Source organism: Alligator mississippiensis, chromosome 13, assembly GCF_030867095.1.
Source record: "Alligator mississippiensis isolate rAllMis1 chromosome 13, rAllMis1, whole genome shotgun sequence".
Classification (NCBI taxonomy): domain Eukaryota; kingdom Metazoa; phylum Chordata; order Crocodylia; family Alligatoridae; genus Alligator; species Alligator mississippiensis.
Genome location: NC_081836.1, coordinates 48,381,844 through 48,394,265, shown reverse-complemented (window position 1 = coordinate 48,394,265; position 12,422 = coordinate 48,381,844). Strand labels below are relative to the sequence as shown.

The window sequence follows — 12,422 nt, the reverse complement described above, 5'->3', positions numbered from 1 at the left end:
GATTCAGTCTGTAAACAGACAGACCAAACCAAACCAAACCAAAATTTAAGTATTTCATTTCAAAATTCTGCATAGGAAAACCAGGTGTTATTTGTAAGACATTGTTTTATCCAAAAATGTGATTTTATTGAAAGATACTTTTAATGGCGAAACAGCTTTTCTTAAAATCTAAGGGAACTTTAATGTGTGCTGTGCGGGGGAGGGGAGAGGGGCAGCAGTTTTGTTAGGGTGGCTCCGAGAGATGCTGTAATTAAAGTGCTGCAGCATCTCGTGTATCAGTGTCCCCCTGCTTCAAAATGGTGGTGGAGGTGCTTGAACTAAAGCTTATTCAACGAGCTTTAGTTCAAGCTCCCTGCTGCCATTTTGAATCATGGGGGTGCCGATACACGAGACACTCGGGTGGAACATGCTAATTATCACACTCCAGCAGACTCAATTGCTCCAACATGCTGTAATTACAGAACATCACAGCAGCCTCCACACTTGTGTACAGGAACCTAAGGACCACCACTATTACAGGCAACCCTGCTTAACACTGTTCCATTTAGCGCTGTTTCACTATAACACTCATTTTAAATTGATACCTGCTTTCACTTAGTGCTCAGCAAGTTTCACTATAACGCTTGCAGTCACCGTCTTGGGTCAATAAAAATACTTTCGGTCACCATCTTGAGTCGTCAAATATTTTTGGTTTCACTTAACACTTGTTTCGCTTAACGCTCGGTTTTTCAGGCACGAATTAAGAACGCTAAGTGGGGGTTGCCTGTACAGACACGGCATATATGAAATATTTTGAGATCTTACGAAGAATTTGCTACATTCAAAAGCTGGTCTAAATCTATCCAAACTATGAAGCTCATCCAAAGGAAAAAAAAAAAATCACCCACAGAAATCCTTGCTTCTTGCATATTTCTTGGACCACCACAGCTACCGCACTCCAATGCTATGTTGAGCTTTTCAGTAACTGATATTGTTCCTCTTCTTGATTCCACCAGCACAAAGCATATTTGCAGTGTTGCAGAGCTGGTTTCATAACTGTAGGCAGCATTTCTTCACAAAACCCTGTCAAAAGAGGTTGAGCCACAGAGGAACTATTGTAGATAGAGCAGGATGCAGAAGGATAATTCTGTTCTGAAAAGCACGAGTGATTTTAATACATGAGTTATTTCTGATTTGGAACAAACTCTCAGGTTTCAGAATTTGTCTGCAAAAGTTAACAAAGCTTTAAACCCAGACTGCAAGAATGGTTGACTTGAAGCCACAGACTATGGAATCTCCAGGGCCTCCAATTCAGGAGACAGAATGGCATGGGTATGAGTTAATGGGCACACAAGCTGCTGTGAAACTAGACAGACTACTCCTAATTGTGGTCTTCAAACAATAGTATACTTAAGGGTGGGGGAGAGGGGCCAGAGGGGCACCGGAATTACCTGCCACCCCCCATGGAGGCTGGAGCCTGGCAGCAAGAGAAGTGTCATCATTTACCCATGCTAGAAACTCCAAAATAGCCCTCAGCTACTGCCACTTTAAGAGAAACAGCTGGCATGGGCAAAGTTCAGGGCAAGGGTGGCAACAGCTTAGCAAGGGTAAGACTGCTGTCCCCCCTTCCCCCTCCACAAGGTTTTCCCCAGCCACCAGCTCTGCTTGTGACACCACTGGCTTCAGGATCATTGCTCTCAGCAGAGCAACAGGGCCCAAAACAGAGGAATAAACATGGTTGAAGTCACTGATAGCACACATGCAGCTTAAAACCCTGTTCTCTGTTCTTACCCTGAGTGGAATTTGGGCTCAGAGAACTAAAGCAGTGGTGAAATAAATCCAATAGGGGTGTGTGAAGTGGGCCCTATTCCATTCAGATTTGGCCCAAATCAGGGACAGTGATTCAATTTGTTGATTCGGATCACTGTCCCCAATTCTATTTAGCTGAATCCAAATCTGAAGATTCAATGCCGATTCGGAGAATCAGTGATTTGGACATAGGCACAGATTAAAAAGTTTTTTCTACATACCTTGAGGTACCAGGCATGGCTCATGATCACTGTGATGCTGGGGCACATGAAGCATCCCACAGGAGTGCAGGGGAGCCCTCCACGTGCTCAGCGGTGAACCCAGAAGTGGACCGGAAGTACTTCTGGTCCACTTCCAGGTCTGTCAGGGAGCATGCTGGCCCCCTCCCCCCCACCTGCCTCCCTGGCTCGCCACAGGGGGACCCCAGGTGCTCCCCCAAAGACCGAGGAAGCTCCAGTCACTGAGCTGGAGGGGCATGCGGGGGGGGGGGGCAGTCCACTCCCCAGTGGACCAGAAGTGCTTCTGGTCCACTTCCAGGTCTGCTGCTGAGCATGCTGGGGAACCCCTCATGCTTCTGTGGGACAGTCCGTGCACCCCAGCATCGTAGCATTCATGAGCCACCTGCTAACTAGAGGTATGTAGAAAAAACATCTAAAGCTGTCTCTATGTCCAAATCTCTGAATCTTGCCAAATCTCTCCGAATTGATTGAGAAGGTTCTGATTCAATTCGGAGGGATTAAAGGGGCTTCTAATTCGATTTGGATTTGGAGATTCAGCCACCAAATTGGGCTGAATCTCCTCTGAATTGAATTAGGGACTGAAGCTTCACACAGCCCTAAATTCCAAGTCCTGAAGACTTTTCTTATGACCAGGAGCAGATCCAGGGGGGTGCAGTATAGGGTGGCCATATGTCCTGGTTTGGCCAGGGCTCTCCAGGATTCTGTAGCTCGGTCCTGACTGGTTGGTCAAAAGTCCCAGGCCAGGGTCCGCTGGGGAGATGGATCAGTATGGCGCACTAGGCAAGCTGGGCATGTGTGGGTGGGGTAGCACCTGCTCTAGTCCACCTGCCTTGCTCCCACCTAGAAGCAGTGGTGTCTGCCAGACTGTCTGCCTGATTCACCATGCTGCTGTGCCTCCCCACCAACCTGGGACTTTTGACCAACCAGCCAGGACTGAGCTACAGAATCGTGGAGTGTCCTAGCCAAACCAGGACACATGGCCATCCTAGTGCAGTTGCACCCCCTTTGATTCCTTCTCTACCCAAATGTTAAAACCAACTGCCTGGGAGTGGCCACACCTAGTAATGGCTCTCTTCTATTTCATGGCCTGGCAGACTGTCTTTAGCTCTAGCTAAAAACCTTGATTCAGGTGTGGCAATAGTAACTCAAGCACAGAAATGACTGGTTGTGGCTCAAATCAGGTCCATCAACTAGTTACCTCAGCTACCTGTACTCGAATTCATAGAGCCTGGGGAAACAAGCAGGAAGAACTGGAAGCCCTTGCACAGTCACATAACTATGATGCAATTGGAATAACAGAGAGTTGGTGGGATAGCTCACATGACTGAAGCAGTGTCATGGATGGGTATAAACTATTCAGAAGTGACAGGCAGAGGAGGAGGAGTTGCACTTTATATAAAAGGCCCATATGCTTGCTCAGAGCTCCAGTATGAAGCTGGAGATAGGCTTGTTGACAGTCTCTGGGTTAAGGTTAGAGGGGAGAGCAACTAGGGAGATGTGGTGGGGGTCTGCTATAGACTGCCAGACGGAAGTGGTGGATGAGGCTTTCTCCAAACAGCTAACAGAAGTTTCCTAGTCACAAGCCCTGGTTCTCATGGGGTACTTCAATCACCCTGACATCTTCTGGGAGGGCAATACAGCAGCACACAGGTAATCCAGGAGGTTTTTGGAGAGTGTTAGTGTGGCAAAGTTTCCCGACCTGCCTCTGGACATGCCGCCCACCTGTCTCTCCTGCCATGCCATGCCTTGATGGAACATAATTGAGGTGTGAATTAAGCAGAAGGCTGCCCATTATATACCCCTGATATGGAAGGGGGGCTGTCTGTGGCTCCATTCCACCCCTACACCATGACCCAAGCCTCACAGATGGCATCTCAGGCAGTTGACTCAACCGTCCCCTTTGCCCATTAGCTGTGGCCCCTTCCATGCAACCTTCAGCTTCTGTATAAGCCCTGGCCCCATCTCAGACCAGTCGGGACTCTGAGCTTCTTTGGTCCATATGGGCATCCCTCACAGTGGGCACCTGGCCCTTTTGACCCTTCCGGTCATGGCCCCAGCATTGACCAGTCAAGTCCCTTGGCTGGGTCTACACCTCCTGCCTGTACTCAGGGATCAGGGTCCCCCATTCCTGGCTCAGGTGCTTCTTGAAGCATGCCTGGCCCCACGGGGTCACTCACCCCAGCAGGCTCAGGCACTTCCTGAAGCTTATCTGGCCTTTCCTGGATCAGATGGTAAAAATAGCCTACCCAAAGGTGAGGGCTGGGGGTAAGACACCCCTACTCACCTTTCACCAGGATGGTAACTGGCCTGGCACTTCCTGGGAGCCCCACCAAGCCACCCACTCCTGGCAGGGTGCAGTTTTAGGTCATGCCTAGGACCAGGAGCCTCCAAACCATCCCCTACAGCTCCTGCCCTTACCTCCAGGATGTTACATTCAGCCTAACAGCCAGGCAATGTTACTGCCTGGCCTGCCAGCAGTGAACTGCTCTGTGTATATAGTCAGCCAAGGATCTAAAATGGCCACCGCAATCAAGTACCTGCTGGCTGCTTGGCTCAGCCCTTAAAGTGGCAGGCACCAACAGTGCCCTGCCACAGTTGGAACAACTACCTGGTGTAAGTGCTGGAGTGGCCAACTAGGGGCCATGCTTTTCTTGACTTGCTGCTCACAAACACAGAAGAATTGGTGGGGAATGTAGTAGTGGATGGCAACTTGGGCAGCAGTGATCATGAGATGACTGAGTTCAGGATCCTGTGGAAAAGAAGGATGGAGAGCAGCAGAGTAAGAACCCTGGACTTCAGAAAAGCAGACTTTGACTCACTTAGGGAACTCATGGGCAGGATCCCCTGGGAAACCAGACTGAGGGGAGAGGAGTCCAGGAGAGCTGGCTGGACTTTAAAGAAGCCTTAGCGAGAGTGCAGGAACAAACCATCCCAATGTGCAGGAAAACTAGCAAGTGTGGCAGAAGACCAGCTTGGCTTAGCAGAAAACTCTTCAGTAAACTAAATCACAAAAACAAAACTTATAGGAAGTGGAAACTTGGACAAATAACTAGGGAGGATTAAGAGCATTGCTGGGGCATGCAGGGATGAAGTTAGGAAAGCCAAAGCACAGCTGGAGTTGCAGCTAGCAAGGGATGTGAAGGGTAACAAGAAGGGCTTCTACAGGCATGTCAGTAGCAAGAGGAGGTTCAAGGAAAGTACAGGTCCCTTACTGAATGGGGAGGCAACCTTGTGACAGAGGATGCAGAAAAGGCTGAAGTGCTCAATGCCTTTTTCACCTCGGTCTTCCCAGGCAAGGTCAAAGAAGGCTAATGCATACTGTGCTGCACTGGTAGGTGTTACCAGCAGGTCCGGGTAAGTGATTATTTCTCTCTATTCAGCACTAGTTAGGCCACATTTGGAGAACTTTGTAGAGTTTTAGGTCCCCCACTGAAGAAACAATGTGGACAAATTGGAGAGTCCAGCAGAAGGCAACAAAAATGGTTAGGGGGCTGGGAGACGTGACTTGTGAGGAAAGGCTGAGGGAACTGGGCTTATTTAGTCTGGAGAAGAGAAAACTGAGAGGGGATTTAATAGCAGTCTTCAGCTACTTAAAGGGAGGTTTGAAAGATAATGGAGCTAGACTGCTGTCAGTGGTGGCAGATGACAGAACAAGGAAGCAGCAAGGGAAGTTTAGGTTAGATATTAGGAAGAAGTTTCTCCCAAGGAGGGCAGTAAAACACTGGAACAGGTTACCTAGAGAGGTGGTGGATGGTCCATCCTTGGAGGTTTTTAAAACCTGGCTAGACAAAGATTTGGCTGGAATGATCTTGCTGCAGCTGGTCCTGCTTTAAGCAGGGGTTGGGCTAGACGTGGCCTCCTGAGGTCCCTTCCAACCCTCATGTTCTATGATTCTGTGACTGAAGTACTAAAGGCACTCTCAAGAGGGCTTGATTTTGTTTTATGAATCTGAATAAGCCATGTTCATTTAACTATAATGAATAATAACACAATATCTTTTGACTATTTTGTCTCTTTTTTTGCTTCAGTTAGTTGTGTTTTATTTAAACTCAGTGTATAATCTAGCAAATTAGTGCACATTCCAATAGTTATATTTGTTTTTGTTCTGATCTTTACCTGAATGATATAGTGCTTCCTCCTCTAGCATATTAATACACCTTCCAGTTTCCCTTTAACTGGAGAAAAATGTGTGTGGTGTTATAGATGATCATCTGCCATACCATCTTCACCTCTCTTTTGGAAATTCTAGATCTGCCCATGCTTATAACTGAGTCACAGCTTCTAGAAGAGAACAGAGATCATGGGTACATCCAGACGAGCGCAGACATGCAGTTCACCGCACATGCCGGGATTCCCTGCGCTGCAAATTTGCAGTGCCGGGGGGTGGGAAGGGTTGACCCCGGGAGATCCCAGGGTCAAATAATCTGCACCTAAAAAAAGTGGGGCAGCATATGTGGCGGCAGCATGCACCACCCAAAACCAGAGCTTGGTTGGCCGGAGCCACACTCTGGCTGCAGGACAGGCTCCCTGCTGTAAGATCGCTGCAGCCAGAGTGTGGCTCCGGCCAACCAAGCTCTGGTTTTGGGTGGTGAGGCCCCCAGGACTGCAGGTAAGGCGATTGGGGCCAGCCCAATTGCTGGCCCTGGCCTCCCCCACCCCATCCAATGCAACATGTCACATGCCAGAGCACATGTGACATGGGCATTCTCTGGGGAAACGCACATCCCCGCTCATGGAGACGCGCCCGTTGTTGCTTTATGGAAAATCTAAGACTTCACATACCAGAAAATATTACTTGAAAACAATCCACTATCAGATTCCTGTCTTGCTCACTACAAATGTTCATTATACCGCCGTACAACATGGAATTATAGCCTGCAGGCAGCAAAATGGATCCAAACAGCGGTCTGGCACACATGAATTTTTAGCCTGCTGAGCTATGACATAAAGAAGACTTCTGGACTGTGAAGCCAAAACCATTAATGAAACACGATGAGAAATTATTAGAAGGCCAAGGAAGATATTCAGTGCTTAGATCCGATACATTTCATTTGAGCTCTTGGTAATATGTTCTGCACCCAGAAAATGAGAGCAGGTATATACCTTTTTGCCCCCTGACTGCTCCCCCAGGAAGATGTGTGATTATGATCTTAAGCTCATGTTGTAAAAAGAAAGTGAGAGATGATTGGAAATAAAGACAATGCTTCTTCAGTGGCCATGCTGAGAATGAGTTCTTGGTACCTTCAGTGAAGCCTGCAGCTACCTAATGACCTGACAAAGCAAATCATTAGCAACATTTCACCTAGCTCTTAAAATATTTTCATTGCAAATGACTCTCCAGCTAGATGAATGTCTGTTGCAGAAAGTAATTACCCTTTATTTGAACTTCCATCTCAGAAATTTGAAGCAACTCAAATAAATGACAGAGAAGAATAAGTGTAGGGTTTGGGGTTTTTGGGGTTTTTTACTTTTTTTTTCTTTTGTCCCCTCTCTTGTTATCACATCATTAATAGCAAGAGAGGCAGGTGAGCAGCTTGGAGTCTCTGTATAGCCCAAACCCTAATCAAAGTTCAAGGAGACTGTAAGGGATGTCATGACTGAGAGGTAGTTCTCACCAGTCATTGTGTTAGAGCTGCTGTGCTGACATATATGGATTGACAGGATGGTATAAGTGAGCTGCCAGGGGAGTTAGATCCTGGCTCAAAGAAAGCTCTCAGGGCACATGCCAAGAGACACAATATAGAGCTCCTGACTCTCTGTAAATGCACTCCCTGTTTAACATACTGCACGGCAAAGACAGATCTTTACAATTCATTTAAAAATATGCACCCCAGCTGAAGGCTGCATTTTCCAAAATGCTTACTTGTTATATGTCCCAGCTAAACAGGGTATGAAAGATGACAGGAGATGAAGCCATAGGATTTGTGTTGACATTTATGAATTCCTAGACCCTCAGATATAGCAGCCTGTTGTAGCAATGCATCAGAGAACTGTTTAATTTATTCTGAGAATGCACACACTGCTGAGAAACACAGCTGGAATTAGGATGATTTCTCTTCTGCTTTCCCAAAAAGCAATATTGGCAATTAATAGTCATGTCTTTGTTTTGAAGTTAACTTCACATTCAACCACAAATGGAACCAGCAGTCACTTAGCTGAAGCAGAAATATTCAGATATTGAGATCGGGACTGAAAGGCAGGATGTGCTATGAAAACATGATTCACTACTCTAGTGAGTCAAAGCATCTCTTTTGGGGAAGGAAGAGGGTGCATGCACTTGTAGAGCATTTCTGAGTGTATGAGTGAGAAAGAGGGCAGGGAGGGCACAACAAAAACAAAACAATATTTTTCATTGCTTTGTTTTCTAAAAAGAAAGCTGGAAAGAGGGGAATGTGAAATTAGCTCTGACAAAACATTTACAGGACGTTTTGTACAGCAATGGAGACCCTGAAATAGGGAGACACCCACAGTGAGCTCTCTGAACATGTTTTCTGCCTGCAAAGTTAGGAAGCTATTACAGGATAATGAGAAAGACCCCATATGTACCATTTTAGAGTATGTTTTATTCCATGCACTTTAATTAAACTCAGCCTATACTCCTGAATATGCAACCGTGGAATCAGAAATTATAGCAGACACCAAACATCAGTCTTACATTGAGAGGTACAGCAGGGAGCCTTCTAGCTTGATTTTGCAGCCTCTTTTCATCCTGAGATTTCCTATGTTGCAAGGAAAGTGCAATACACAGCTATCTAGAGCAATCTATGACATCTCTCTGGCATTTAATTAGCACTTTTTACCATTCGTGAATCTCAAATTTTGTGAAATGTGTAAGCTACAAAACCACATGCCAATATGACTGAACCTGGATTAATTAAAGCTGAAATATGTAGATTAATTTTTATAGGGCACGTGTGCACACACACGCATGCACACAGTCCAATCTTGAGAGATGCTGAGTATGTACTGCAAAATGCTTAGCTTATTCATTTTCTTCAATGCAAATTGTGCTCAGCACCTGGCAAGATCAACCCTCCAAAGCAGTTGTTTCTAGGGGCCTGCCTGAGACCACCACTAAGAGCATGTCCTGCCAACTCACACCTTCTCGGCATGCACTAGGACCTGGGTAGGGTGGTGTAACTCCCTTAGAGAAGGCCTGAGAACACGTACGCCCGTGACAGAAAGCCTGAGAGCTCTGGGGTTCACACTCAGGGCAGCTTGTAGACAGCTTCATAGCCTCATTTCCAGGATTTGGTGGGTACTGAGCAAGAGTGGGTGGATGGGACATTCCTCATCAGCTTCCTTGCTCTCCTCTGCTAGCATTTTTCAGTCTGAGCCCCTGCCACCAGGCCTCCTGTACTTATCCTGGGTAAACCTATAGTCATGAAGAACATGAATCCAGGTCAAACCTTCAACCACACCCCACCACTCCAGCTCTTACTTGGTTTTAGTTTCTTTGTCAATCCCACCAAATAACTCATAATCAAACAATGTTCGACAGTCACATTTTTGTGGTAGATTAGACACAGGGGGTAAGATTCTCACTCCAACTTAGAATCATAGAAAAGTAGGTTTGGAAGAGACCTCAGGAGGTCACATGTAGTCCAGCTCCCTGCTCAAAGCAGGACCATCCCCAGCTAGATCATCCCAGCCAAGGCTTGGTCTAGCCAGGTCTTAAAAACCTCCTAGGATGGAGACTCCACAAATTCTCTGGGTAATCTGTTCCAGTGTTTCACTACCCTCCTCATGAGAAGGTTCTTCCTAATATCTAACCTAAACTTCATGTGCTGCAACTTGAGCCCATTGCTCCTTGTTCTGTCATGTGCCACCACTGAGAATAGTCCAGCTTCATCCTCTTTTGAACCTCCCTTCTGGTAGTTGAAGGCTACTATTAAATCCCCTCTTGGTCTTCGCTTCTCCAAACTAAATAAGTCCAGTTCCTTCAGTCTCTTTGTCCCTTTATGCCAAAAAACCCTAGGCCAGAGTGGTGTTGAAGTTCATTACATGCTCTGTTATGGAAGATTCTCCAGGATCAGTCACAGCATAAGACAAGTCCTGTTGCAAGGAGACAGGAAGGTTAGGGGCAATGGTTCCTGTGTTCAGCATTGTGGGACTCTTTAAACCTTGGCTAAAATCACAAGGGTTGAAACTATCCAGCCCTGATGTAAGGCATAATTACCTTTGACTAGACAGGTCCAAATCTGGATAGACAAAGGCACAGCTTTCTGGTACTGAAGGAGGTGATACATTTAGCTATATAGATAAAAGGGGTCATGGGCAACAAAAAGGCAGCTCTTTTTTGTGCGGGGGTTTGGGTTTTTTTGGTATTTTTTTTTCGAGGGGTGGGACAGATAGCAGAACAGAAAAATAGGTATGCTAGTATCGTGCCATTAATATAACATCTGCCATGGGCCTGTATTTACTAGCATGTAATTATCCTGTTACACTCAAATAACTCCCTGTGTGGATACTCTTAGAATAACATCAGCCTTTTTTTTTCAGTTCAGCTTAATTCATTTCCACGTGTTTAAAGTTGAGCACATACATCAGTGTTGGCAGGATTCTGACATTAATTCAAAATTAAGCCCCTTCAGATTTCAAGCAGCTTCACCTTTCACTGTGAGTATTTCTACCATCTCTACTAATTGTACCCAGTGGGCCTCTCTGAAAGGAGAGGTTTATTTAGGGGAGAAAAATATGTTACTTAGTCTTTCTAGAGCTTGGGAAAAAATGTGTAGTTCTACTTTAAAAGTTCTTCTATTCAATTACATGCAATGAGATTTTTTCCTCTAACTCGGCATCCTGTTCAGAGCTGCTAGGTTGAGAAAATCTGCCACATATGTAGTGAAATTCAGATGTTTTACTCCAGAAAACGGTTTCAAAATGCAGATTTGGGAAAAGAACATCATACCAAGATGAGAAGCTTTTATAGTTAAGTGATAGCCATTGTATGGTACACAAAAAGAAGGAAATAGCTATTCAGGCAGCAAAGCAGTGATCTATTATTTCAGAGAAAGAAAACTCTGAATATAGCAAAGATGATCAGTAACACAAGGCACAAGCCTACCAGATCTGGCTCATCTAGCTTTTGCCTGTGATCATACTGCAGATCCGTAATCTCATGGTTACCTTCTGATGACAGCTTTTATTTCATGGCAGATACTTATTTCTTCTTATCCCTAAATTCTGGCTCTAACTCTGGTAGGTAATAGGATTTTGTGGAAGATGGGGGATATATTAAAGTAATTGTTTTCCTTAAGGACTAAGTGCAATTTAAAGAAGCTAGCAATTTTGAGATACTTTCAATTAATTGGAGTTTGCAAATGTCTCCAACCAAAAAAAGGGCCCTCTTTCCTCTGTTCTTTGCCATATCACATTTCTGCTAAACATAACACAGCAAACTTTAGAGTGATTTGGGGAATACATTAACATACTTTAACTCTGTATGCACAGGATTTAAATGCCAGTGCTGCAGGAAAGGTGAGAGGTCAGAATAAAATGGCTGATTAAAAAATGTGATTAATTTTTCTAATGTTGTTCCATAAAGATTCCTTTGAACAACAAAAAAAAACAAATAAAACCTTTTATTTGCTCTCTCTGAGTATCTCAAGTAAGCAGAATGTAATGATGAACAGTGCCAAAGTTGGGGTAATTGCCACTGCCTAGCAACACACCACTAGTTTTGGTTAAAACATCCACTGATCATTGTTATGCTTTTTCAACTCCCCCATTTGTTTCATGCACCTCTTAGGTCTTGCCTAGTCCTGAAGAGGCATGTGGCTAAGTCTTACTGAAGTTTGTACTTGAATGCTTTCCTGGCATTACATATTTGCTCACAAACCGCCTAGTATCAGGACATAAAAATCGTCTCAGTGGTCTTTAGTATTAATGTACATGAAGTTAGGTATGCTCGGAAGTCTTGGCAGGATCCCAACCGAGGCTGAAATCCTGGCACAATGATTTAAATTTGGATTCAGCAGTGGAATGGACCAACATCCCACAACAGGATGGCATCCAAGCCTGCCTTATGTATCTACAAGAGCAAAATTACAGCTCAGAATACAGACCTAAAGATATTACTGAACGTATACATTTCATCTTCACACACAGCAATTTCACTTTCAATAACCAACAATTCCTTGAGACCATGGGCGCAGCTATGGACACCTAAATGGCCCTTCAATATGCCAAAATTTTTATGGGCCACCTGGAAGAAGAATTCCTCAAGAACTGCACCATCAAATCCATGCTATAACTAAGATATATAGAGGGCATCTTCACCATTTGGAGCAAAAACCTGAAATCTCTGATTGATTTCCATCACAAATTCAATAATCATCACCCCTCCAGCAGAACCTCTCTTGAATACTTCAGGACCAACATTTCCTTTTTAGA

The 12,422-nt window shown here is 45.1% G+C and overlaps 1 long non-coding RNA gene across 1 annotated transcript in view; it reads right to left on the bottom strand.

Moving 5' to 3' along the window:
• LOC132244619 (uncharacterized) overlaps positions 1–12,422 on the bottom strand; it is a 262,580-nt gene that overhangs the window by 88,720 nt on the left and 161,438 nt on the right. The window lies entirely within an intron of this gene.